This window comes from Colobus angolensis, unplaced genomic scaffold, assembly GCF_000951035.1.
Source record: "Colobus angolensis palliatus isolate OR3802 unplaced genomic scaffold, Cang.pa_1.0 Scaffold74, whole genome shotgun sequence".
In the NCBI taxonomy this organism is placed as follows: Eukaryota; Metazoa; Chordata; class Mammalia; order Primates; family Cercopithecidae; genus Colobus; species Colobus angolensis.
Genome location: NW_012121154.1, coordinates 3,604,438 through 3,632,269, shown reverse-complemented (window position 1 = coordinate 3,632,269; position 27,832 = coordinate 3,604,438). Strand labels below are relative to the sequence as shown.

General features: G+C 34.7%; 1 protein-coding gene across 2 annotated transcripts in view; it reads right to left on the bottom strand.

Annotated features, from left to right (window-relative positions):
• Nucleotides 1-27,832, bottom strand: part of SEMA3E (sema domain, immunoglobulin domain (Ig), short basic domain, secreted, (semaphorin) 3E) — a 279,602-nt gene that overhangs the window by 66,896 nt on the left and 184,874 nt on the right. The window lies entirely within an intron of this gene.

Here is a 27,832-nt window from a genome sequence, read left to right as displayed (position 1 = left end):
ATGTGTAGGTTTTCTAATTCAAAGTTCCTGTGCAGCGCAGCCTTTGAATCATCACAGCACAATTTCCAGACATATAAGTGAAGATGTCTCCAGACGATTCCAGTCTGCAGCCATTTGAATATTCTCAGCTGAAGCCCTAAAAATTGTGGATGAGAGACAAGCCACCTCCACCAGGCCCTGAATAAATCCCTGACCCACAGAATTCATTACTATTAAAAAATAGTTTTACACAACTGCATTTGAGGGTTTTGTGTGTGTGTGTGTGTGTGTGTGTGGCAAGAGAGCATGATTTAAATAGAAGAAATATCACTTAGAGTTAGTCATTACTATTAACACGATTACTAAAAAGTCAAATGAAGCATTTACTGACTATCAAAATAAGACAAATAAAAAGTTATAATAACGTCTGGGAGTGAAAGAATGTTGAAAGAGATGTTCTCACACTTTGCTAATAAAAGTGTGAAACGGTATAACCTGTGGAAAACAATTTAGCAATAACTGTCAAAGGTCTTAAGAGCATTATCACCTAAATGAAACAATGCATTGTCATTTTACTGGTAAGAATCATTGAAATGAAAATACATATATAGAGATATATAGGTAGATACACAAAATTGACATAGGTATAGAAAGTTACTCAATCATATATGCTTTTTCAGAGCACTAATTAGTGCCATGATTCTGAAGATTAATTTAGGGGTGCCTATTAATTTCAAAGACAGCCTGATCATTTTATCAAGAAATTCTCCTGATTAGAATCTATTCTAAACCAAGATAAACGCACAAGTCTTTATCTGCCACATGTGTGTAATAGAAAAAAAGATATCCAACATAAATGTTGATCAATATAGAAAAAATAACTTATAGTACAGCCATACATTGAATGCATAAATCTTATTTTAATTTATCAAATCACCCAAGAAAACAATAATATATTTCAGCAGGGTTTGGTGCGGGGGTCCAGGACAGTAGCTTCTGAAAACTTTTGCTATGCATTTTATATCTTTCTGAGTGTTTGGACTTTTGCAATTTTTGCATTGTACATATATTGAATTTTTAAACAAATAATTTTAACTACATTAATTTTTTTTCACTTGAAAGACAACTCTGTAATGGGGCGTTACACTAGTACCAAACTCACACACTTGTTGCAAAGATTATATGATGTGATCTGTGTTAAAAATGTCTTGTTCAAAGTAAGCGATTTTTAAAAATGATTATCAGTTTTGGAAAAGAAAGAACATTAAAATGTAAATGTAATATATGTTTTTGGGGGTTGCTTCAAACTAATAGTTACAAAGGGAACTGGTTGTCTTATTGAGGTTTATATTTCACAGTGTGTTGCCAGTGAATCACCAATAAAAGTCACTCGTGGACTGACTGTTTACAACATTGACTCTTGCTCATATCCTAGAATTACTAACCAAAATTCTTCTTATCTTTATGACAAGCTCCTAACTAAAATTTCTACAATCAAGTCAAAGTACAACAATCTTAACAATGCTTCCCAACTACTTTAGAAACATCTTTTAAATTAATAATCGGAGAAGCTTTCACATTCTGAACACTCATAAAAATGTCTACTCCATAAAAATATATCTCTAAATACTTGTTGAAATATTAGTACACTCTGCATTCTACAAAAAAGCTTTCCGATTTTCCAAAATCTAAAATTTTGAAGTATAGATTCACAAAATTGTTAGAAGTGTTCAATGTGAATAGTTAATTGTAAATGAGGATACAAGACAAAGACGATACAACACTGAGCAAATAAGGATTTTATTTGAGGGGTAGCTCAAAAGTTTTTATAGATCTATAGCTTATCAAAGTTAGACATAAGAACAGTTAAACACGTTTCACTGATAAAATATATGATGATCTCATTCAAATCTCATTATTTTGGGAAAAATATAATTTAGTTTAAGAACATTTTATAGATTTTCTATTTCTATACTTAACATTTTTCTTTAAAATGATTATTTATGAAGAAATTCATTAGAAACTATATTTTTCATATATTAAGTTGGTTCAAAATAATTGCAGTTTTACCATTATGGTTTTCATGGCAAAAACCGCAAGCTACCTTTGCACCAACCTACTACTTATGTATACATTTTAAATTCTAGCAATACTTTTGAGAAACTTTCAGTCAAATGAACACCTAAATAATCTGGAATCAGCAATTCCAGATGGTTTCATATATTGCTCTTACCTAACAAAAACCTGCAAATTGACTCCCTGGAAAACAACTTAATTAATGTGATCAAAAAAATATTTCCCTTACAAAGACGATGTTATAAAATAATATTGATAGTATTCTGGATTAAGTTCTTTTGCTCTGGGGACTGCCATTTTCAAATGCAACATAAAATAGAAGATCTAAATGCATTAATAAGCAGTATGCAATCTCACAGCAAACTTTATTAGAGTCAATTAGAATTCACCCAATATCTTTTCAACTTATCAATATGTTAACACAGCAAAACTAACTAGCATCTTACCTAATTTTATTTTCAATAGTAACAACCATATGATTCTTGCTCTAAAAAATTGAACTCTGTGTTCTACATACTTTTAAGATAAATGTGTACAATAAACCAAATTTACTTTTGTTCTTCCTGATGCCAATTACCATTTTGTGCCACACTTTGGCAGAATTGGCTAATTTGAGGATAGATTTATTTATCCTCAACTGTATTTCTTATGGACGTAATTCTAACAGCATTCTCTTACAAAAAATATTTATCTAAAAATAAATGTCCTTTTAGTCCATATTGTGTACATTTAACAAACTGAATGTTAGACCTTGAAAAAGTTCTATTCTCTTTCTCATTGAGGATGCCACTTTTGTTCATCTGTGTGACTCAGTTAATACAGGTAATGATGATTTTGCACAATAAAATCCTAAATGACCTGTAGGCACATATTATCCAAAAGATGTTTGAGTTAACTGGCCATAAACTGTTCCTTACTTAATGAAGAAATTATTGAATTTTTGGCCTGGCACAGTGGCTCACGCCTGTAATCCTGACACTTTGGGAGGCCGAGGCGGGCAGATCACCTGAGGTCAGGAGTTCGAGACCAGCCTGGCCAACATGGTGAAATCCTGCCTCTACTTTAAAAAATACAAAAACTAACTAGGTGTGATGGCACAAGCCTGTAATCCCAGCTACCCAGGAGGCTGAGACAGGAGAATCACTGGAACCCGGGAGGCAGAGGCTGCAGTGAGACGAGATCACCCAATGCACTCCAGCCTGGAAGACAGAGCGAGCCTCCATCTCAGAAAGAAAGAAAGAAGGAAAGAAAAAAAGGAAAGAAAGAAGGAAAGAAAGAAAGAAAGAAAGAAAGAAAGAAAGAAAGAAAGAAAGAAAGAAAGAAAGAAAGAAAGACTAAGAAAGGAAGAAAGAAACTATTGAAGTTTTATTTATTCTTCAATATTTATACACTAAACCTCACCTGAATATTCTAACAAAAATATCAGATACCCTAAGTTAATGCAATATCTTCATCTATAGTTGGTTAGCAATATTATTTATATCATTAGTCTTTCATGATGTAAAATCCCATGGTTAATATAATTAAATAACTTTATCTTCATGTACATTTTAATTTGTATCCTAATATTTTTCAAAATTATCAAATAAATGTTTTCCATTCCCTCTCTATATATAATATGTCATTTTCTGTGTCTATTATAAAGTCAATATTCAACTTTAAAGTAGCAACAAGTTGAGCTCATGTTGGAGCCTTTCTTTGTATAGATAACATTGATGTTAAATTATTTCATGATGTGTTTATATCATACGATTTAATTGTTTACATGGGGATCATAATATCAATACTATATTTGGTAATCTGAAACTTTCAGCTGAAATATTTTCTCTTATCATACATGGCACTATTCAAAAGTTAGGCATTATGTTCTATGGTAGTTCTCTAACATATGTGAGTGTGTGTACACACACATACACATATACATATATAACATGTATGTTAAATATATACAATACAGATAAGTCTAAAAGGTCAGGCATAATAAGAAAATAAAAATGTTGTCTGATCTAATAAACTAGTAAGAAGAAAATGTCGGGGAGGAAGAATAGGAAGAGGAGAAGAATAGAAATAAAAATAAGAATGAGAATAAGAATCAAGATGTTTTATAAAGAGAGTTAACTCAAGTGGCAGATAAGAAAGATGGAGTTTCTGGTTTGATATGATAACCTTTCAAACTCAATTTCATTACTTGTAAAATATATATATATACATATATATACACACACGTATACATATATATGTATTTATGTTTCTGTTACTGCTATCTTCTGTGACTATTATGAGAATCAGAGGAAGACATGCAAGTAAAAGTCAACAAACTTCAGGAACTGGAAAATTTGAATACATGATACAAGCAAGTATACAAAGAAAACTGATGTCTTGCAAATCCAAGGGTTTGCAAGCAGATATTTTATATCAAACCCAATGGTGAGTAATGCTGACTTTACTTAGCATTATTTTCTTTTTGCTGTTGTTCTACAGTTAATTTTAAAACCTTGTTCAATATTGTAAGAAGCCAATATGGTAAAGGAATGTACATCTATATGGGTGGTTGTATTAGTCCGTTTTTATGCTGCTGATAAAGACATACCTAAGACTAGGCCAATTTACAAAATAAAGAGGTTTAATTTTAACATGGCTGAGGAAGCCTCACAATCATAGTGGAAGGCAAGGAGGAGCAAGTTACATCTTACATGGATGACAGCAAGCAAAGAGAGCTTGTGCAGGAAAACTCCCCGTTATAATAACCGTCAGATCTCGTGAGACTTACTATCATGAGAACAGCATGGGACAGACCTGCCCCCATGATTCAATTACCCCCCACTGGGTCCCGGTGGGAATTCAAGATGAGATTTGGATCAGGAGACAGTTAAATCATATCAGTAGTATTTCAAAGCACTATGGATAAATGATAGATTCTTCCATAAATGTTGTTTGGATAACTGGATTGTCATCCAGAAAAAAAAAAAAAAGTTTGATTATCACTTCATGTCCTACAGCCTTGTAGTCAAATTTCATATTGATCAACAAGGTAAACATAAGATATAGGACTATTAAAGTAACTAAGAAACATTAAAAGTTTGTATAAAACCTTTGTGGGAAATGCCATTTTATAATAAAATAAGACATAAAATCCAGAAGACATTAAAAAATTGATAAATTGTGTGGCTTAAAATTTTAAAGAAAAAATCTTACATGAATAATATAAACATTTTTTCACTCAAAAAACAGAGGCTTTTTTTCTTATTTTAAACATAAAAGTCAATGAAAGTTCAATTTTTAAAATGAACAAAAGAACAGTCCAGAGAGAAGGAAACTCAAATGACTCTTAAAATGTAAAAAAAAAAAAAAAAATACTCAATCTAAGCCATAATATGTGAAATGTAAATTAAAACAAACTAAGAAGCAATAGCACTCTTAGTCTTCTGTCTATAGTCCCAAATAACATTTTCCATTAAAATGAACCGGTGCTTCTTGGAGAAGTGGCTGACCTCAGACCTTGGTCCATGAATATGTAAGATGGGCTTAGAATCTTTTCATTCTTAGAAAGCAAGGAAACTATTAAAACCATTAGGATTACATCACAAAGACTTAGATATCAACTTGAAGAGATACCTACTGGGAAAAGATAGGACAACCTGTTCATAAAAAGGATAATAACTGCAACAGATTGAAATAAGCCTAAACAAGCCTAGGAATATAAAAAATTCAACGTTGGCAATATGTGCTGGAAATATTCTGTGAGGCCACGTCAGAAAATGTCATATTATAATTAAATATCAAGTTCCGAGATTAAGAAAATAAATTCAGTATTTTAATTCTTTGAAAAAACAGCACAGGCAGTCTTCTTATGAATGTAATAATAGCTTTGGTATTGATTTTGATTCATTCACTTTAAAATCACCTATGTTGGCCGGGCGCGGTGGCTCAAGCCTGCAATCCCAGCACTTTGGGAGGCCGAGACGGGCGGATCACGAGGTCAGCAGATCGAGACCATCCTGGCTAACATGGTGAAACCCCGTCTCTACCAAAAAATACAAAAAACTAGCCAGGCGAGGTGGCGGGCGCCTGTAATCCCAGCTACTCGGGAGGCTGAGGCAGGAGAATGGCGTGAACCCGGGAGGCGGAGCTTGCAGTGAGCTGAGATCCGGCCACTGCACTCCAGCCTGGGCGACAGAGCGAGACTCCGTCTCAAAAAAAAAAAAAAAAAAAAATCACCTATGTTTTATTGTTTTAAGTCAAATTTAATGTGATAGAAAATTCATCACATATGGCTAGTCAATCCCTACCTGAGTCACCAAATTAACCTGACTTTAAATTTATAATTCATGTAGAAAATGATAGAGCCTTCTATAATAAATTACTTAAGTAGTTTACCTGGAATCTCTTTATATAAACAAAGTACACACTATTCAAAGCAGGTCCATATTTAAAAAGCAGAATAAAATAAAGTTTCATAGTAATTGACTTCATGGTCTAGACATCATAATTTCAATCACTTAAAAAAAGACCAAGAACTTTAATAAATGTGATTGTGATTAGCTATTTTTTAACAGTTGTGGACAGGCCTTTACTATTATAGATATTTTAGAACAAATTTTATAGAAAACAATAGTAGTGATAAGCATTTATTCAGTGTAAATAGACAATTAGCTTATGATATTACCTACGCAATGCATGATAAGGCATAGCAAATCCAATTTGCATTTGGGTTACACCGTAACTGTCTCTTAGAAAAAAAATATGCGATACATATTATAATTTAATATGACTAAATAATTATATATAATAAAAGCAGGCATTTATATATTTTAATACGTAAGATAAATAGGAGAATGCTAGAAATAAAATGAGTAAACATTTATGTATATACATTAAAACATTTAACTGAAGGGTGGAGGTAATTATTTAGACATTTAGACATGGCAAGGAAAGAAGCATCTTGACTCCAAGTTAACTTTAAGATATGGATTTTCTCTTCTGTGTCTTTCCTGTCCACCTTCTCTGGGTTTGACTGCTCTGCTGTTATTCTGACCACACAGAATGGAGCAGGAATCAGAATTCTTTTTTTAGAACAAAGATGCTTTTTATAAAACCATGAATATCTACTTTTCATGGGAAGGAAGTCATAGTCTCGTTTTAGTATGCAGATAGGCTTCGGAACAATTCCTCAGTTCTAAATCCCTTGTTCCCTTTTACTTGGATGCATTTGAAAACTCTTCAATCCTATGAGTGTTCCTATTGCTGACTGAGTCATACATGATCACAAAGGATCACAGTCCTGTGTGGAGAAGAAAGAAAGGAATTGCTAGTAAAAGAAAACATAAATCCACCATCTGCACAGTAAGAACTGGACAGCTGCGAGGGAAAGCACGCTTTCTCTAACAGCCGATTTGTCATTCAGCCCAGGCTGGAACCATACAGCTCTCTTGGAGTTAAAAAGTCTCAACAAAGGAAATTTTGGAAAATTAAGGTTAATGGGCAAAGTCTTTCATGGTCATCAGAGGAGTCTAGGTTAAGGGCTTTGTGGTTGTTTCTCAGGGAGAGGAGAAAATGTACCTACATCATAGTGTACTATTCTTATACAGTTAAAGAACAATTTTATTCCAAAATTATTTTCAAAGCTGATAACAATTAAATAATTATTTCTGATTTTGCGATTTCAAGGCCACAGTCTAACCTGTTCTAATCTGTTACACACGTGAAACGGGAAACCCTGCTCTATGACGGTCTCAAGTGTGACAGCGTATTTTGCACTTTTCCTCTGGTTTCTGATTCCTCCTTTTATCAAAACACAAAAATTAGCTTATACTACAGCAGCAAAAGAGACATGATAGTATCCTTAACAGTTTTTCTTTCCTTGCATGATATTATGGTGGCTTATGCCTCTCTATCGACAGCAGAATAGAATAGAAATATGTAAAACTCGGAGGGAGGTAACCAGCACGTGGTTCTGCTTCACTAGAACTACATGATCAGTGGTAAAAGAATGTAGAATAAACACAGTATCTAACACCAGCTCTTCAACTCAATGTGCATTTCACTACTTTGTGCACAATATCTGTTAATTCCGGTAAGTCCTGCAAACAATTTCTGCACTTTACAAGATACAAAACGATTTTTTCCTAAATATTTTCCTTTATTGCTTTATCACAAATATTTAATAGAAGTATCTACCTTCATGGTAATCCTCCAACGAACATCACAGGGTAGAAACTGTGTTTTCTGGGCTCAACACAGGGAAGAATAATTACTATAATGAGTGCCTCAATGTGAAAAATCTCTATAATGAGGTACATAGTGTTATGAGAACAGGAGAATGCAGGAGCCTATTTCTTGTCCTGGAGGTGGTAGGGTGTTCTGGTTTGGGAAAGGAGTGGTAATATTCTGGGATATTTTTCCTAAGGAAGAAAGGAACATACTAGTTGGCTAAGAGTTAATATCAGGGACATTTTCTGTCTGTGGAGTATTGTGATAAGCATATTTCTTAGTTGTTTATTGTGTTGTTACTACATCCTCACGGGACAGAGAATTTTATCCTCATCTAAAGTTTCTTAGATTCAGAGATTTTAAGAAATTTATGCAAATTTGCAACCTACTAGCAGGCTGATCTTATTCCAAAATTTTTAAACCCTTCCTCTATAATGGGAAGACATTCTAGAAGGAGAACAAAGCTTCTCATTCAAGACTTAAAAATTAGCTGGGCTTAGTGGTGCACGTCTGTAATCCCAGCTACTCAGGAGGCTGAGGCAGGGAGATTTGCTTGAACCTGGGAGGCGGAGGTTGCAGTGAGCTGAGATTGTGCCACTGCACTCCAGCCTGAGTGACAGAGCAAGAATCTGCCTCAAAAAAAAAAAAAAAAAAAGACAGATAAAAGAGTCTGTAGGACAGCAGTGAGTAGCCCAGACTAATTGTAACCAAACACATATAAGGAAGGTTTAATGAACAAGAGGGAGAGAAGAGACTAAGACGTTTTATTAGAGCCAGACTGAAGGACAGCAGCTATCTGTGATACACCATTTGAACTCTTTACTCAGTGCGCAATGGTAAACATGGTTGTTTTGAAGAGACTTATTGGATGGCAAGATTAATTTGACAGCAGAGACATAGTGAGATTAAAAAAGCATGTAAAAACAGTAAGGAAGCTAGTGATAGCAGTCAAAGATAATGATAGTTATGGCAGGAGGAATAGAAAAAGAAATAGATTGGAAAAACAGTTTATGGATACAGCCAAAAGGATTTTGCTACTGACTCAACTTGGGGAAAAGTTAGGTTGCAAAAGTTAGGTGTTAAGCATGGATGAAAAGGAAAAAAGTGGAAGCATAGTAGAAATGAATGAAAGGACAAGTTTTTAAGAAAACCTGATAACATTTCATATGGGGAATGTGATTTGCCAATTTGGATGTTTTTTAAAACAATGGCAGAAAATAATAAAAACTTGATATAGGATATCAAAATGTATGTTAGCACGAAGATTCAGATTTGTGAACCAACATGCAATGCAATAGCTGATGCCACTGAAGAATTTAGAAAATAAGTACAAAAAAGAAGGATATGATGATGATGCTGCTGCAGCTGGGTCTGCCATTGATGTGACAGTGATAGCTATGGTCATACAACATTTATTATTTGCCAAGTAGTATTCTAGGTGCTTTACTTACATTAAATTATTCCTCACAGCAACCCTATATGTGAGGTAAGCTCCATTTTACAGAGGAGGACACTGAACCACCATCAGAAAGAGTAATCTGCCCCATGTTATACATTCAGCAAGAAACCGATTTTTAAGCCTACAGGTATGGATACACACACATATATACATGTGTGTATATATACAAATAATGTCACCACTGTCATCAGTTTGGATTACATCCTTTCAGAGAGGAAAAGGTCTGCAAGATATGTAAACTAGTGGTAGTGTTTTTTGTTTTATTTTTTTCCAAGAAAAAGACTAGGATTGGGGTAATGTTCAATCAATACTTTCAGTTTGTCTCTGTTCTTTGAATTCTTTACAAAGCGGGAGGCAAAAACTTGCATAACTATAAATGAATGAAGCAACATGATTACTTATAAGTTAAATCTACATCTTATGGAGAAAAAATGTAGAATGTACATAGATAAACCTGTAATTAATGATTTTTTCATAATTCAAATATTTGGAGATGACCACTATTGAAGATGTGTTAAATTCCCCTCCAGCCTTTACAGCAACTTCATATCTTGCTCCAGAAATTCACATTATATTTGAGTTTTACTTAGAAGTCAAACAAATCATATTATGTTCTATTTCCATTTGTTTAATTAATAAATACTTTTCAATCTCTTTTCAATATCCTGTGCTATGACATTTTGGACGCCGATCCGTTCCTTAGCCCCAAGGTTTGCTGATTTTTATTTAGACACCACTGGGCTGAAGAGATGTTTACCAGACTAAGTTTTGTTTGGAAACAAGGCAAACAATTTTCTGTTTAACTACTCATTGTCCACTTGGCTCCTTTACTTTTATACTCTCACATATTTAGCCAGTGTAAATTTCTATTATCTCAACAGTGATTTAGCCACTTAAGGGATGGGAATCCTATGGAAAGTCTCCAAAGAAAAACACTATCAGCGAAGAGTTTACTTGCTTGTTATTTTTCTCTTTTCTTCTATGTTTGCTAAAGCTGCCACACTGGGGGTCAGGTTTTTGTTTGTGTGTTGTGTTGTGTTTTGCTTTGTCTTTACAGCCTTTTTCGCTACAACTTTATGTTTAGACCATCCTCTACATCATATAGAATTATGTGTTTTCACTTAGTCACCTTCCTGATGTTCCTGGCAAGGAACTCTCCACCCTCCTGAGAGTTCACCAGAACTTCTACGCTCCCCATGAGGAAGCACTGCTCTGTCAAGTAGAATTATTTGAACTTTAGCACTTTCCTCTGTCTAATTCTGCAGCATAGCTAATAAAATGTCCTTGGAATTTCTAGTACATTGTAGCAACTCTCCTTCCTAGTAATTTGTGTTGATGCAAGTAGACCGAGTTGTGAGGGTGTAGATATTAGGGACCGGGGAAACCAGAAGGGGAATACAGAGAGAGGAGACTGTCGGAACAGAGCCCCAGAGCTTGAGCAGCTCTGTGATGGTAAAGCCAGAACAAGTACGATAAGAATAGAGTAAGGCTGACACAGCAAAGAGACATCCAGTTACTGCCCATACTAACAATCAATTCAAGAAGAGACAGGGTAGTGGAGTACCTTTGTATAGGACCTTTCTGACATGGTGACAGGGTATTGGATTGAAGATGGGTCAAAACCAAAAGTAGGACCCCAAGGGTTGGATTAGAGTTCCTGAACAAAAATCTAAACCCTTTGAACATGAAAGAGCCCATTAGGTATCCACTTCTGATGGAAAAAGGGTAGAAAGCAAAAGTGTCATCACAATAACAAAGCATCAGTTATATGAAGTGGCATAGGTCACAGCAGAATTACAGCAAGACAGACTAGATACTGCCTTCCCTGACGTATTCAACCAAGGCCTTGTTAATTTGAGTTAAGCAAAGGTTTATTTGCACAGCCTGATAGCCTATGACTGATTCCAAATCAGGGTTAAAATAACAGCAGTTCACTAAACACATTATATAAGAGATAAAAATTTAAATGATGATTTATAAGTGATTAGTATGGAAGAGGAAACAAAGAGTAATTAGTCCAGAAATCTGGAAAGATCATCATATATACATTTATATTTATACTTACATATATATACTTGCACATATGTGATCTTGAATTTTCAATATTGATTTTAAAAATTCAAAAAATATTGAAAGATTATTCAAATGTTTGAACATACCAGTCTTAAACTTAAAAGTCAACACAATACTCAATTCTATTCAGAAGCATCTTTTATTGATTTATGTTAATTCAACAACTATTTAAAATTCTAGCAATTAATAATTTATAAATAACTAGGTTATGTTAAATAATGTTAAGTAAAATAATGACCTGATATATATATATGTATCTGTATACATATATAATAAACATATATATGTTTATTACATGTTTTCAATGAATGATTTCAATGACTACTGCCAGCATTATGTTGAAGCATGAAAATATAGAAATAGAAATAACAGTCTCTTCTCTAGAGATACTAATTCAAAATTAAGTTTTGTCTTAAGTACAATTAAAATCCAAATTAATCACAAAGCATTGAAAGAATTAGCTTCATCTGATAGAGGTTGAGAAAAGCTTAATAGAGGAGATGATGTATGATCTGAGTCTTGATGGATGAGTTAGGATGTTCCAAACAGAGAATAAGGATAAGAATTTTCCAAGTAAAGAAATCAGCATAGTGAATACATGGACAAATTAGGGAATATACTGTCTTTGAAACACGGCACAACATTTCTCCTCTTTCTTTGGAGAGGACAGTCAGGAAGGAAGCATAGGATCTGTCTCTTCCTCTTGTTATGAAGTCCTCCCTCCTTTGTCAACCTGAATGTGCAGAGTTTTATTTATTAAAAGCATGGTTGTCTTACACTGTCTCTAGGAAATTACTTTATGGATAAATGTCCAGTAAGCATAGAAAATGTGATTATAGATTTCTATATAAAGATCAATTATGGGAATATGATTTTGGAGTCAGTCAACAGGGGGTAGATTTACCTATATAAAGAAATAAGAATACCAAGGAAAGCACGCAATGTTGGAAAACACAGAACAAGAACATAATTCCTGCAATCATCAACATTTAAAAGGCTGGGAAGGCAGAATATTCAGCATTTTTTTTTTTTTTTTTGAGACAGAGTCTCATTCTGTCACCCAGGCTGGAGTACAGTGGCTCAATCTTGGCTCACTGCAACCCCCGCCTCTGGGGTTCAAGCGATTCTCCTGCCTCAGCCCCTAGAGCAGCTGGGACTACAGGCACAGGTCACCAAGCCCGGCTACTTTTTGTGTTTTTAGTAGAGACAGGATTTTACCATGTTGGCCAGGCTGGTCTCCAACTCCTGACCTCAGGTTATCCTACCGTTTTGGCCTCTCAAAGTGCTGGGATTACAGGTGCAAGCCACTGTGACCAGTCTCAGCATTTCAAAACTATGGGGAAAACATGCTCCTAAAAATAAAAAGGAGAAAGCTTCTATCTGAAAATTACTAATACTGTCAGATGCAGCAAGGAAGTAGTAGAGGAAAATGAGCTAAGGAAGATATTTAGCAACTAGAAGGCTCTGGGTAACAATAACCAGTCCATTTCAACAAAGTGATAGATGCACCTTGAGTTAAAGAGTAAATGGAAGTTGAGGAAGCAAAGATAGCAAATACAGACTATTTGTTCAAGACATTTTAGAAAATGCTGGAGTCAATAAATCAGCTTGTAGGTTGAGTAAGGTTGGGGCAAAATTTTTGTTTGTTTTACAATTTTTATTTTGAGAATAGAGAACTCTAAAACATTTTTATATGCTGGAAGGTAGAAGTGGAAAGAAAAGAAAAGGATATTTGGTGGATTAAAGTAATGAAGAAACGAAGAGATGTGATCAGGAGTATAGGTGGAGCCGGGCACAGTGGCTTACGCCTGTAATCCCAGCACTCTGGGAGGCTGAGGTGGGCGTTTGGCCTGAGGTCAGGAGTTCAAGACAAGCCTGGACAACATGGTGAAACCCTATCTCTACTAAAAATACAAAAATTAGCCAGGCGTGGTGGCGGGCACCTGTAATCCCAGCAACTTGGGAGGCTGAGGCAGAAGAATCGCTTGAACCCAGGAGGCAGAGGTTGCAGTAAGCTGAGATTACACCATTGCATTCCAGCCTGGCCAACAAGAGTAAGACTTCATCTCAAAAAATAAATAAATAAAAAGAGTATAGGTGGAATAAATAATCTGAGAAAGAAGAGTGAGGGCTTCATCTGAGAAAGGGGGAAAAGTACCACCAAATATTTAAATTTAGAAGTGAAAGAGAGGGGGAAGTTATGGACATTTACTTTATGGCCTCCATTTGCTTTTTTAAGTAGGAGATATTTCAAATGCTTTGAGTTAAAAAACTATGAAGACAGCATTGGAGACTTAACATGAACAAAAGTAGCATCTTTGTACACTTACTACATTCCAGTCCCTAAGGCAGCTGCTTTCTCATTTATGATGTCAGAAAATCCATGCAACTTTGACAAGCTACTCATTAAAATGGAGTCTTAAGTTTATAGATGAGGAAACTGAAGCTCAACGTCGTTAAGTATTAACTCAGGGTTACACAGCTAGTGAGTAGCAGACTTTGGATTTGAAATTTCATCTGTTGCTCCTAAAGCCTGTATTCTTTCCACTACATTAATCTACTCCCATCCACCCTCCGGAATAGGAGCAACTTGGACAATGCCAAGAGTTAATTAAGGGCTAAAATACATAGGCTCATCTGAATAACAGTGAAGGCATCCTACAATTGTCTCTAATGATATTCAGCAGTTTCAAACAGCAGTGGAGAAAACGAAAGGTTCAACTGAACCAAAGTTAATGAATTATAAAGACGAATACACAGATACATAAAGAACCAAGTAGTTTGTGGTGGTGTTTTGTGAATATCACTGCAGTGATGTCTCCCCTGTGTCAAAAGGAAGCAAAATCTGGGGGTATTGAAAGACTGAAAATGAGATGTCTACTGACAACTGAGGATGAAGATCAAATTGAAAGAAAGAGTGGAAAAGCAGTGGAAGGTGTAGAGTCACACAACAGATGTTGCTTAGACACAATTGTTACCAACGTTAAACTCTCTATGTGACCCTTCATAGCTTTACAAAATCCATCAATATAGTATGTAATTTGGGAAAGCAACACATTATAATGAAAATAACTTGGACTTTGACCATGAAGCTCAAGTTCTTTCAGTACTGTATAGCATTAAGAAGTGACTTCATTTCTTACTTTCTTCATTTGTTAAATGAGAATAACAATTCCTCCCTTGTGAAAGTGTTATGAGTATCAACATAAATAAACAGAAACATCTGGCACAGGGTATGTACTTAATACGTGGTAGCTCTATTCATTAAGATTCTTATTGGAATAATTTGTTTCTTACAATAAGATTATGAGATAGACAATACTACTTCACCACATGCTATTTTGGATTTAGTTGATGCCCTCTTAACTAATTTTGCAAACGAGAAAATTGAGGATTAGAGAGAAAAACAAACTGTCCTAAGGACATTGGACTAGGATGAAAGAACAGCTTGTTAATTTTGCTCCAGAATTTTACTCTATAAATAAAACTGAATCTATATATTGATCAATTAATCAATATAGACTACAAAGTCTGTCAAATGGTTCAAATATGAGAATATGGGCAGACATATAAAACTCGATGCAACATTTTGGCTGGGACCAGTGGCTCACGCCTGTAATCCCAGCACTTTGGGAGGCCAAGGTGGATGGATCACGAGGTCAGGAGATTGAGACCACCCTGGCCAATACGGTGAAACCCCGTCTCTACTAAAAATACAAAAGAAATTAGCCAGGCATGGTGGCGGGTGCCTGTAGTCCCAGCTACTCAGGAGGCTGAGGCAGGAAAATCGCTTGAACTCAGGAGGTGGAGGCTGCAGTGAACCGAGACCGCACCACTGCACTCCAGCCTGGGTGACAGAGTGAGACTGTGTCTCAAAAAACAGCAACAACAACAACAACAACAACAAAGTCTATGCAACATTTTTCATCTTAGAAGAAGGAAGGCTATCACTGGAGAAAAGTGAAAGATGAACACGGAAGCTTATTTATTTACTCCAAATGCAAAACACAAAAGACATTTAGGAAGAGAGATAGAAACATTGGGGGCATATCTCTCCAGTGACATTAAAGATGCAGTTAGTATGGAAAATGCTGGAGAAGATAGGCCAGTAAACAAAGGCCCAGTGGCCAAAGTGGTAAGTGCCATGCCAAATGATATTTTTCCAACAGTAGGATAATAAAAGATTTCTTTCTGTTTGAGGCTCATATATTGCTTTTTTCAATTTCTAATAGGAAAATAATGTTAACACAATGAATCCTCTTTTTCTACTGAACTCATCCACTTCTCTTATTTATCTTTCCCTGTCCAGCTGTTTAATTCACACACTCAAAATAAAGTTTCTGGACAAAATATCTATAACAATGTGGAATTTTGAAAGTTAACACAATAAATGAGTAAAATTAGAGCTGACTTATATTTAAAATACTTTAATTTCCATTTGGAAAGTAAAACCTGACAGAATTCATCTTGCCAGCCCGGAAAAAGCAAGTCATTTTAATCAAGCCAATATTTTAATTAGCCCACCAAATTTAACTCTAGGCACATCTGTTCCATATCATGTTCATGAATTAACAATATAGTGTGTGACTGAATTTATAACTAATTCAACTTGACTACACTAATAAAATTCAAGTTACTGTTAAGGAGTCAATGTATTACTTAATCACCTAATATTATCCAAATATCTTAGTAAACATATTCTTAAAAACAAAAATCTTCTGGCTGAGTGTGGTGGCTCATGTCTATAAGCCCAGTGCTTTGGGAGGCTGAAGTGGGAGGATCTCTTGAGGCTAGGAGTCCAGGGCTACAGTGAGCTATGATCGTGCCACTACATTCAAGCCTGGGCAACAGAGTGAGACCCTATTCTAAAACAAAAACAAAACAAAACAAAAACCAAGAAAGTCCTACCAAGCTAGCAAATTTTCTTCTTAGAGTCATTATTTCAACAAATGCGAAATATATCTTTAGAGTTACAGAATTTTAAGGTCTTCAGGTATATTTTTTCAAAGTTCCTCCAGATCCTTTAAAGAAAATTTGAAAACTGAATCTGATAACATTTCCAACCTAAAGCATATTAATGTAGCTGCTACAAAACATCCACCATTACTCAGTAGCCGCATAAAGGAAAGAAATCATCTGGTTGCCACAGTATCATAAATGTGAAAAGTGATGAACTAGGATAACATTAAGCTCTTAGTATGAGACACAAAAGTTCATACATAGAAAGCCTCAAATTTTTCTTGTAATTGACTTATTATGGATACTGACCCTTATATCAAGAATTATGTTACAATTATGTCTCAAGGTTCAAAGAAAGAAAAGTCAATAAAAATAGCTACTTTATATTAAGTACCTAATTTGCTACTGGCCAAGTACACACATATAACTTACATTTTAGGTTTGAATTTTTATACAATTAAATTTTATTTTTAAAATTTTATTTATTTATTTATTTATTTTAGAGACAGGTTCTGGCTCTGTCACCCAGGCGGGAGTGCAATGGCATAATCTCGGCTCACTGCAACCTCCACCTCCTGGGCTCAAGTGATCCTCCTACCTCAGGCTCCTGAGCAGCTGGGACTACAGGCATACACTACCACACCTAGCTAACTTTTGTATTTTTGGTAGAGACAGGGTTTCGTCATGTTGCTCAGGCTGGTCTCAAACTCCTGGGCTGGAGTAATCCAGCCTTGGCCTCCCAAAGTTCTTGGATTACAGGCATGAGCCACCACAACTAGCCTAATTTTTATTTTGGATTTTAAAAATATTTTATGCTTAAAATATTTTATATTCTTTTTTGTATTAATTTCATACATATATACATTTAATTTTCACTACTGACTTTATGAAGATAATATTATTAAAAACCTTATAACAGATCTAGTTAAATTACAGAGACAAAATAAAAACCCAGGTATTCTTGAATCAAAAGCTTATACCATTAATCTCCACTCCCTTACACACTAATGAGGACTATACAGCACATCTTTTCTTTCAGACTTACCTTGATTGTCAAAAAGTTCAATATCATAATCAGAAAATGTTGGTTTTGTTCTCTTTCCCTGTTTCTCTTTTCCCACCCCCTCCTTATATATACATATAAATCAACTGCTGTCTTCTACTGTTTCCTCCCAATTTTATTTTGGCCTTGGTTTTAAATTTTCTGTTTTAAACAGCACAAAAGGGGGCCATATAGGAATTATCTTTCACTGATTATTTGCTGCATGCAGAGTATTGAATTGTATATGTTATACTTGCTCCCTCGTAAAATCCTGTAACAAACCTATTTGCAAATGTCAAACAGTTCTTAAATGACAAACTGAAGACTTCAGCTCAAAAGTGACCCAAAGCCTCAATAACCCTATAAAAGGCACACAATTTTCTTGAGCATCAGAAAAGTAGAAATTAAGATCACAGTGTGATACTACTATGCAGCCATTAGGATGCTAGGAAAAAGACAGACAAGGCTTAATGTGGGGTAAATGGAAAACTTATATACCACTTGTGGGCACAAAATAGGTACAATGACTCAAAAATGGTTTAGTAGTATTTACTAATGTATCCTCTATGGCACAGCAATTCCACTACTAAAATATACTAACTGAAAACATACCCTTAAGTTCACCAAAAGTTATGGATAAGAATGCTCATAGCAGCATAATTACAGCACAATTGCTATAAATAATTAGAATGATCAGAAAAAGAGTGGGAAAGTAAATTATGTTATATCCATGTAAAGAAATAAAATAGAGTAATGAAAACACATGAACTAAAACTACACACAGTGTAGATCAATCTCTGTATAACTGTTGAGCAAAATAAGCTAACCACAAAAAAAATACATGGTGTATGATTCCATTACATAAAATTCTAAATGAGGCAAAACTAATCTATGATGATAGGAATCACAGCAGTGTTTATTTGGGGGATAGTTATTGAAGGGGGACAACAGATTCTGGGGCATTGATGTTCTATTTATTGAGTTAGATGCTGCTTAAACTGATGTGTTCAATTTTTGCAAAGAATCATAGGTTACAATTTTTTGTCGTATACTTTTCTTTATTCATTTTAAAAGTTAACAAAACAGGTGTACTTAATGAATGTCTCTGCTGTTTATGTTATGCTTAATTTATGTTTTAAAGACCAGAAAAGTAAAAACAAATACATATTATCATGTTACCACTAAACCTTTCCAAGAGTTGACAGAATCTACATAATTAAAAGAAAAAAGTTGTCAGGGGAGGAGGCAATATGCTTTGGTTGTGTTCCCACCCAAATCTCATCTTGAATTATAGCTCCCATAATCCCCACGATTCATGGGAGGAACCAGGTAGAGATAATTGAATCACTGGGGCAGTTTCCCCCATCCTGTTCTTGTGATAGTGAGTAAGTTCTCATGAGATCTGATGACTTCATAAGGGGCTTTTCCCCCTTTGCTCAGCATGTCTATTTCCTGCCATCATGTGAAGAAGGACATGTTTGCTTCCACTTCAACCATGATTGTAAGTTTCCTGAGGCTTCCTCAGCCCTATGGAACTGTGAGTCAATTACTCCTCTTTCCTTTATGAATTACCCAGTTTCAAGCAGTTCTTTATAGACTAATACAGGGGGACTTGCAAATTCCTTTTATAAACACTTTAACCAACTTAACCAAAAAAGGGTTTAAGAAAACAAAAATTCACCTAATTTAACTAAATCTTTTACATATGATAATTAAGTCCTGAAAATTTTTAATTTAGACTTAGAATCTTGGATCTTTACATCAAGGCATAAATGTAACAAATCCATTCATTTATTCACACATTCACTCATTCCATAGTTATTTACTACTAGATTCGAAGCACTTAAGCGTTTTGAGGAGGTGCATATTCCTTCTAGTACTTGAGCAGCAAATGCAAATGCCTCTTAGGGCCAGGTGGAGATGGCAAACTGGCAAAGAGCCTGGGTGCAAGTGTGCATTGTGTGCTTGATGGAAACTGTGGAATATTGTTAAGCACATGTCCCATTGGAAAGTGGGGCTGCAACTACTTAGCACCAACTGGTTCTTTTTATGTGGGTCCATTGAAAATCACAATTTACTATGTGAAACCAACCGGTTTTTAAATGTAGGCTCTTTGCAAGAAAACAAACAAGAAACACTGTCTGTGACAAACAAAGCACATCTGTGAGCTGAATTGGGTATATTGCTGCCAGTTTCTAATGTCTGATCAAACTAAAGAGACGTGAATGCTTGCTGGGTCTCAACCATGAGAAGCTCATTTGCCCTTTAGGTGCCAAACCACTCAAAGCACCACACTCATTCTCCTTCTTCTGGTTTGCTGTAGCCTCAGGATTAACAGTTTAAAGATAAATTGCTTAATTAAACACATTATGGTTTATTCTTACCGTGAAATACTAGGCAGGCATTTGAATGAATGAGATAGAATTATATCCATATGTGTATGTGTGTGTGTGGGGGGGCTGTGTGTGTATGAATGTCCATGAAATATTTTGAGTGAAAATCAACAAAATCAGAGTTAGGAGTGCCATGGAAGGGGTGGGCAAACGTTGGCTTTGGAGCCTTTCACTTTTCCTTATTTTGACTTCTTCCATGTATTTATATTTGTTCAAGTAAGGGGAAAAAAAAAGCCCTCATAGCAGCACTCACTGCTCCCTGTGAATTTAGCCTCCTAGTTCTTTAATTAGTTACAGAGTTCTGGTTCAACATATGCCTCTCCCGCTCCCTCATTCTCTAGCGGCCACCAGCAAGGCTGCTCAGCAACATAAGCATCACGCTGTTTCTCTCTGGGCCTTCTCTTTGCTCACAGGCACATGGTGCTAGAGAGTGGGGTTTCTTACTGACTGCCTCACACACAGGGAGGAAGCAAAAGAGTGATCCATAAGTGACATTTGTCAAGAAGTCTACCTTTCCAATAGCTTTCGTATAATCATTTTCAGACAAAAATTAGCACAGGGAATCCTCTTTTCCTTCCCATCAGAAAATCATTTAACCAGCTTTCACTAATAAGATTGACAGGAGAGGAAGGCCAGAAGGAACAATCCCTCTATTCTGGAACATTTTTAAATAATCTTGGGCATTTTAAAATCACAAAAATAATAGACTGCAAGCTTCTGGAGAAAGTGTCAGGCTCACCTTTTAATGCCCCGAGGAACATAACAGTGCCTTTTCTATTAGCTACACTGAAAAGTATCTTTTGATTTCAGAAAAGAAAGCAGAAAGAACAACGTAGAAAATGGCATACTCCAATGGATAAAATGCATAATTTATTTTAAAGTATTGGTTTCCACTGAATTCTTCTAATGCTAATTTATATATATATTTATGTTTTTATATTATATATTTTTATATAAATGTATATTTTATATACTATATATACTATTTATATATTTTTTATGTATTTTATATATATATATATTTGAGATGGAGTCTTGCTCTGTAACTCAGGGCTCACTGTAAACTCCACCTCCCAGGTTCAAGCAATTCTCATGCCTCAGCCTCCAGAATAGCTGGGATTACAGGGGCCTGCCACCATGACTGGCTAATTTTTTTGTATTCCTAGTAGAGATGGGGTTTCACCACGTTGGTCAGTCTAGTCTCAAACTCCTGACCTCACATGATCTGCCCACTTTGACCTCCCAAAGTGCTGGAATTACAGGCATGAGCTGGATATTTATCGGATAGCTACTACGTTAGTGTAATAATTTTCTCTTTCACATTTAACTTTCAATATCAAATCCAATGCATAAAATACTCCCATTTCTCCTACTGAAAAAAAAAATACCATTGTCAGGTAATCTCCCTTTTTATGATCCTTAATCTCCATTACTTTTCTAGCAAAAGTCAAAACAAAACAAACAAAACCATATACAGTAATTAGTCTGCAGAATGAAACTCTCATAGACTGAGACCAAAACAAAACATCCTGACTTCATAGGGGGTACTCATTACCTTCTAATCACTTATTCGAAACGAAAATATTAAAAGTTACCATAATTTTAAAATCAGTAAAACATTTCTATGTATTATTTTCACATAAATGGATCAAGAAATTACAGACCAGAGTCATTCTTCACATCATGTGACCAATAATGTTTATAAAAATATCTTGGTACAAATTATAAACTGGATATTTTTGTTAACTAAAGTCTAGTTTAGTATATAAAAATTATCTGAAAGTATAAATGTTATAAAAAGTAATGTAAATTTTCATATATTTATTCTATTCAATTGGCTATTACCCACTATGGATAAAACATAAAAAAAAAAAGATTTTTACAAATTATTTTAAATAGATTATCTTTAATATTTTTACGTACTATTAAGATAATTTTGATAAACAAGCAGTAATAAACAGATACAACAGAAACTCATTAAAATAACAAGTTTGGAAATCTTCAGAATTTCAGGGGTTTAGAATTGGGTATAAGAAGAACTGATATTAAAGAAAATGGTTTGTGCAATTAAGATATGCATATTTCTTTGTGAAAGGACAAAGAATATTAAATGCATGGCTATAGTGATCTCAGTTGTAAAAGAGAAAAGACAAATTTCAGTCACATAATGGGTGAACCTCAAAAACTTACAAGTTTTGCTGAATATCCCAATGAAATTTTTACTTTGTACTATGAACAGAACCAAAACAAAGTTAAGAAACAAACATTAATAAAATATTTTTGAGGAAAACATCTGATTTTAAAATTCATGTATCTGTAGCATGTATGTTTTAATTTACTTGGAATAATAACCATTGCCTAAAAATGTATTTTCAATAGTTACTTAAAATATGGAGTTCAAGCTTTCAGGGACCAATGAGATAACATATAACACACATGACTTTAAAAGGCAAGAACATTGTTATGTCTAAATAGCAATCTCTTGCTGTCATTATACAAAATATTTAACTACAGAATACAAGCAACTAGAAAAAGACATATTTCCAGTCTATAACATTTAACTGTGGACTACCTTGTAAAAACATTATTTGTGTAAAGTGTCTAATATATTTTCAGAGAGATTTGTATTCTCAGAGGTATATGTATAACCCTTATGATTATCCAAATAGCGCGCTGCTACTTTCTGCACTAGAGGAAACTTTTATCAAAACCATATACTGAAAATCATAGAGAACACTGTTTGATGCAAAATATATTTGCATGACTAATTTAGTCTGCATACTTAATATAAATATGCTGTAAATATAGACTGAGAAAAGATACTGTACACTGTTAAAATATGGCAGCAGTCTATATTCAAATGCTTATGCTCTCAAGGACAATCAAATTTTCCCTGGTTTGGGCAGAAAAATTCTGGAGATGGCCCACACTTTCATCCCTTAATCTTTGCAAGGAGAAATGCAGTTTTCTTTTAAGAGGAGCACTACAAAGTTCAAAAAAAGAAGAGCTTCATTTCTCATCCTTCATTCTGGGCCTATGCCTTGCCTCTCCCAGAAACATTTTCTAAAAACACCTGTATTAATGCAACCTTTCTTTCACATGTAAGATATGGAAAGAATACTGTGGTAGGTAGAATGTTTATGTTGTTCAAGAATCCCACTCTCAAATATAGTTGTACTATACAATCCCCTTCCTCTGGGTGTAGGCCCACCCATGAATATGGTAAGAAATCACTCCTTATACTACCTTATATGGCAGACATGATGGGATAGTCATTGTCATGATGAAGCTGTGTTGTATGATTCCCTCTTAGTAAACTGAACAGAAAGATTTGCCTGCTGGCCTAGAAGTATGCAGCCATGTTATGACAGGGCCGCATGGCAAGGAACTGCACGTGGCCCCTAGAAGCTGACAGCAGGCCCTGGTTGACAGCCACCTAGAAAATAACGACCTTGGTCTTACAACTGCAAGGAAATGAATTCTGCCAATAACCTCATGAACTTGGAATATGACCCTGAGCTCCAGAAAGATTGCAGCACCTTGATTTCAGCCTTGGGAGACCTTTAGCAGAGAAGCCAACCAAACAGTGCCTGGACTCTCCTGTCCCATAGAAACTGTGAGATCATAAGTGTGTGAAGCTGTGTTTTAATCAGCTACATTTTTGGTAATTTTTTTGCAAGAAAGAAAACTAATACAAATAGTAACGTGCTAATATTATTGTGTTAAAGTCTTCTCATTCTTAAGAGAAATGTTGGCTGTTAAGTAATGAAAACCATCTTAATTTTGTAAGAGTTCAAGGTGTCTGTCAATTATCTAGAAATATGTGCTTTATACATAAAACTCTCTTTCTTATTGTCTGAGCATCTACATTCAACACATAATTTCTGTTTTCTTTGAGACATGAGTAAAATCAGAGGTAGACATAAACTTGTAGTAGTTCATATCTGTATCACTTGTTAATGTTTAAAAAGTACTCTCAGACTTTTGAGAGAATAGTAGCAGGGACATTCATTTAATTCTCCATGAAATCCCCCCATAAAAATAGAGGGATTAAATAGGATGCAAAATCAAAAGCTCATCAACAACGCCTGTAGCAAAAAATAAATAATTTAAGTTTTCTCTATCTGCTATTCTAAGAAAAATCTTCTTTCAGCATTCTTACACTTTTTATGTTCTTCTCTATATTTATTTTCTTTAACGACTATTTCTTTCATTTATTTATTTATTTTCGAATCAGAGTCTTGCTCTTGTTGCCCAGGCTGGAGTGCAATAGTGCGATATTGGCTCACTGCAACCTCTGTCTCCCAGGGTCAAGCAATTCTCCTGCCTCAGTCTCCCAAGTAGTCAAGATTACAGGTGCCGGCCACTATGTCTGGTTAATTTTTGTATTTTTAGTAGAGACAGGGTTTCACCGTATTGGCCAGGCTGAGGCTGGTCTTGAACTCCTGACCTCAAGTGATCCGTCAGCCTCAGCCTCCCAAAGTGCTGGAATTACAGGCCACTGTGCCCAGCAAGACTCTATTTCTTGATTAAATCAATGACATTATTGCATTTATTGTGTCACTCTTCAGTAATTCCCTTTCTAATTACTTATCCCCTTACTAAAACTGTTCCATTCATAATATTAACTATCCTTTTAAAACTGTTCTTCTTTTACAAATGTAATTCTGATTTTGCACTAACCTGATTTGCCTTATATCCAATCTTTCTCTGAGTGGTCATGATACTCCCTAGAAATTCTACCAGCACCTAAATAATGGCACTTTTCAAGTTATTTTGGGAAAGTGAGAGTGAGAAAAGAAAAGTGAGAGCATATGAAAGAGAGAGAGAGAGAGAGAGAGAGAGAGAGAGAGAGGAAGAGAAGACAGACTCTCAGAGGAAACTATTAACTACTCCCCCAGGGTTTAATAATTCAATCTATTCTGAGAACACCCTCTCCTAGCTCCAGACTCAATCTTTCAAATAACCATAAGTGAAAATGAAAAAATTAAAACAGAAATACTGGACATCTGTTAGATTCTTACAAAAACCTACCCCGCTTCCATAGCTCTTTCTTGCTGGTAAGAACTTTGTATTTCTTCCCAATCAGCAAGAAATAAAGTTAGAATTGTTTTTTAATTCCCTTTCATCTTTGGTATCAGACAAAATGCTACGTTATAGAAACTCTCCTGCTGAGCAGCTTCTCACTTGAATTCAACACTTCCTTTTCTTTACTATTGCAACAACAGTGTTAAATACCTTCATGATCTCTCATAAAGATCATGTAATAGCCTCCTTAAATTTCTCTCTGCTTTTCATCTCTCCCTGCTTGAATCAATCTTAAATATTATGAATGTCTTGTCAATCAAATACTCTGTTCAAAACTCCTTCATGGTCTCCGTGCTGTCTTTACAACAACACAGAGTGCCAATGTCTAGTATTAAAATCTTCCACCAACTTATCCCAGTTTTATCTCCTGCTGTTCTCTAACCAACATAAATTTCTGCAAACCGATTCCATACATCACCGCCTCTTCGCTACTTAATCAAAGTATTCTCCTTGACTAAATGATTTGTAACTTTTCATTCCCTCATGTAAAATTGCATCAAGACTTTAAATGGTGTTTTGGGGATAAATCTAATACTGCTTTTATTATTGGATGGTCACCAGTTCCTCTTGTGACATGTATGTATATATATAATTTTTTCAAAATATATTATATCTGATATTTAGATAATTATGGGGGATAGTATTTCAATCATACAAGCATTCAACTATTGGAATTTGATTGAAATAATATTCAATCATATTTAAAGATTCTAACATGACTCAAATATTTCAATCATATTTAATATTTAGATAATTATGTGAGATAAAGTTATTCACTATCATGTGTATGAAGCTAAAGTACACCAAGTTCCAGTTCTGCTACTGATAATGCACCTTATACTGGACAAATCTTTCAAATAAAATGATGATAAACTATATATATGTATATATATATATATGATTTATTTTTTAAAACGTCTAAAAGGCACTGGAGATCAATTTAGAATAGACAAAGACTAGAGAGATTTTTCACTTAAGGAAATCCCTTACTTCATGTGGAAATGAATGGCTAGAACTCAAGCAGAAAAGTGAGTGGTGAAATCTAGAAGCTATGGTATGTATCCTTGTAAATTATCTTCAACATCGCTGTCCAAAATCTGAACTGTATGTGCAAGTAAATAAAAGGCAGTGACTGCAAAGCTGAAAAATGTGGCTACTGCCCATTGCAAATTTACATGGGCTAATACACCTTTCAGGTAAACTACGCTCTGTATGGTACATCCAATGGGGTGAGCTTAGTAGCGTATTGGAGATATCAGGAGAAAGAGCACATGAATTTGAATATAAATCAATAGAATTTTTCCAATCTGAAAAGTAGAGGAAAAAAAGGTTGAATAAAAATGAACTATGTGTCTTAGATCAATGCCTAGAAGTATAACAAATATATATATATATATATTTTCTTTTTCTGTTATTTATATACAAGTATATAAATATGCATATATATTTCTTATATATAAGAAATATATATATACACATGTATATGTGTGTGTGTGTGTGTGTGTGTGTGTGTGTGTATATCCTGAAGGAAAGGAGTGGGTAAATGAAGGAGAAATATTATTTGAAAAAATAATGACCAAAATTTACCAAATTAGATGGAAAGAATAACGTTAGGTATCCAAGAATCTCAGTATCCTAAGAAATACAGATACTGATCCCTCCCACTCCTTCACACATAGTCACACTATTGAAACTGTTGAAAAGCAATGATAAAGACAAAATCTGAAAAGATAAAAGCAATTTTAAAAGGGAAACATCAATAGGAATAAAGCTTTACTTTATATTAGAAAGAGATTAGAAGACAAAGTAGTTTTGAGATACTGAAAGGAGAAAACAAAACAAAACCACAAAGCAACTTTTAACCCAGAACTCTACAAGAAGGAAAATTCCCTTAAAAATACAGGTGAAACAAAAGCATTTTAAAATAAATGAAACTGAATTTGTTTCTAGCAGATTTGCACGAGAAGAGGTATATATTCTGTGTCTACACATACACACATATATACTTATGTATACTTTGTTGTATACATCTATATATTCTGACCTTACAGTGGCCTAAAGTTCTTCCATTATATCAACTGCATTGTTTCTTTAAAATGATTCAGTAAATACACCGTGAGTATTTTAGATGTTACTTAATTTAATCTACAACTAGGGGTGGCTAGTTAACATTTAAAATATGCTAATGATAGAATCTGCCTCTACAGATAGTTAACAGCTGAAGTAGTTAAATCACGGGCACTCTCTAGGGGCAGCTATTAAGCACTTCAAATACTTCGAATTATATTTGCACCTGAGTGTTAACTAGTATAAGGAATATCAGAAATAATATTTTAGTGGTGAAATGGTGTTGTTTGTATGTGGTGGCTTAAAATATTAATATTTTATGGCCACTGCTGCACTTTCATAAATGGAATATAAGAATCATGAGTCTAGCTGCTTAACAACAGAATACCTAGAACTCTCTTTTATCTGTGCCTTGTCTTAGTGTAGGACTCTGCCTTCCAATGTAGATGAAAGACAACAGATTCTACATGAGTATATTGTTTCACA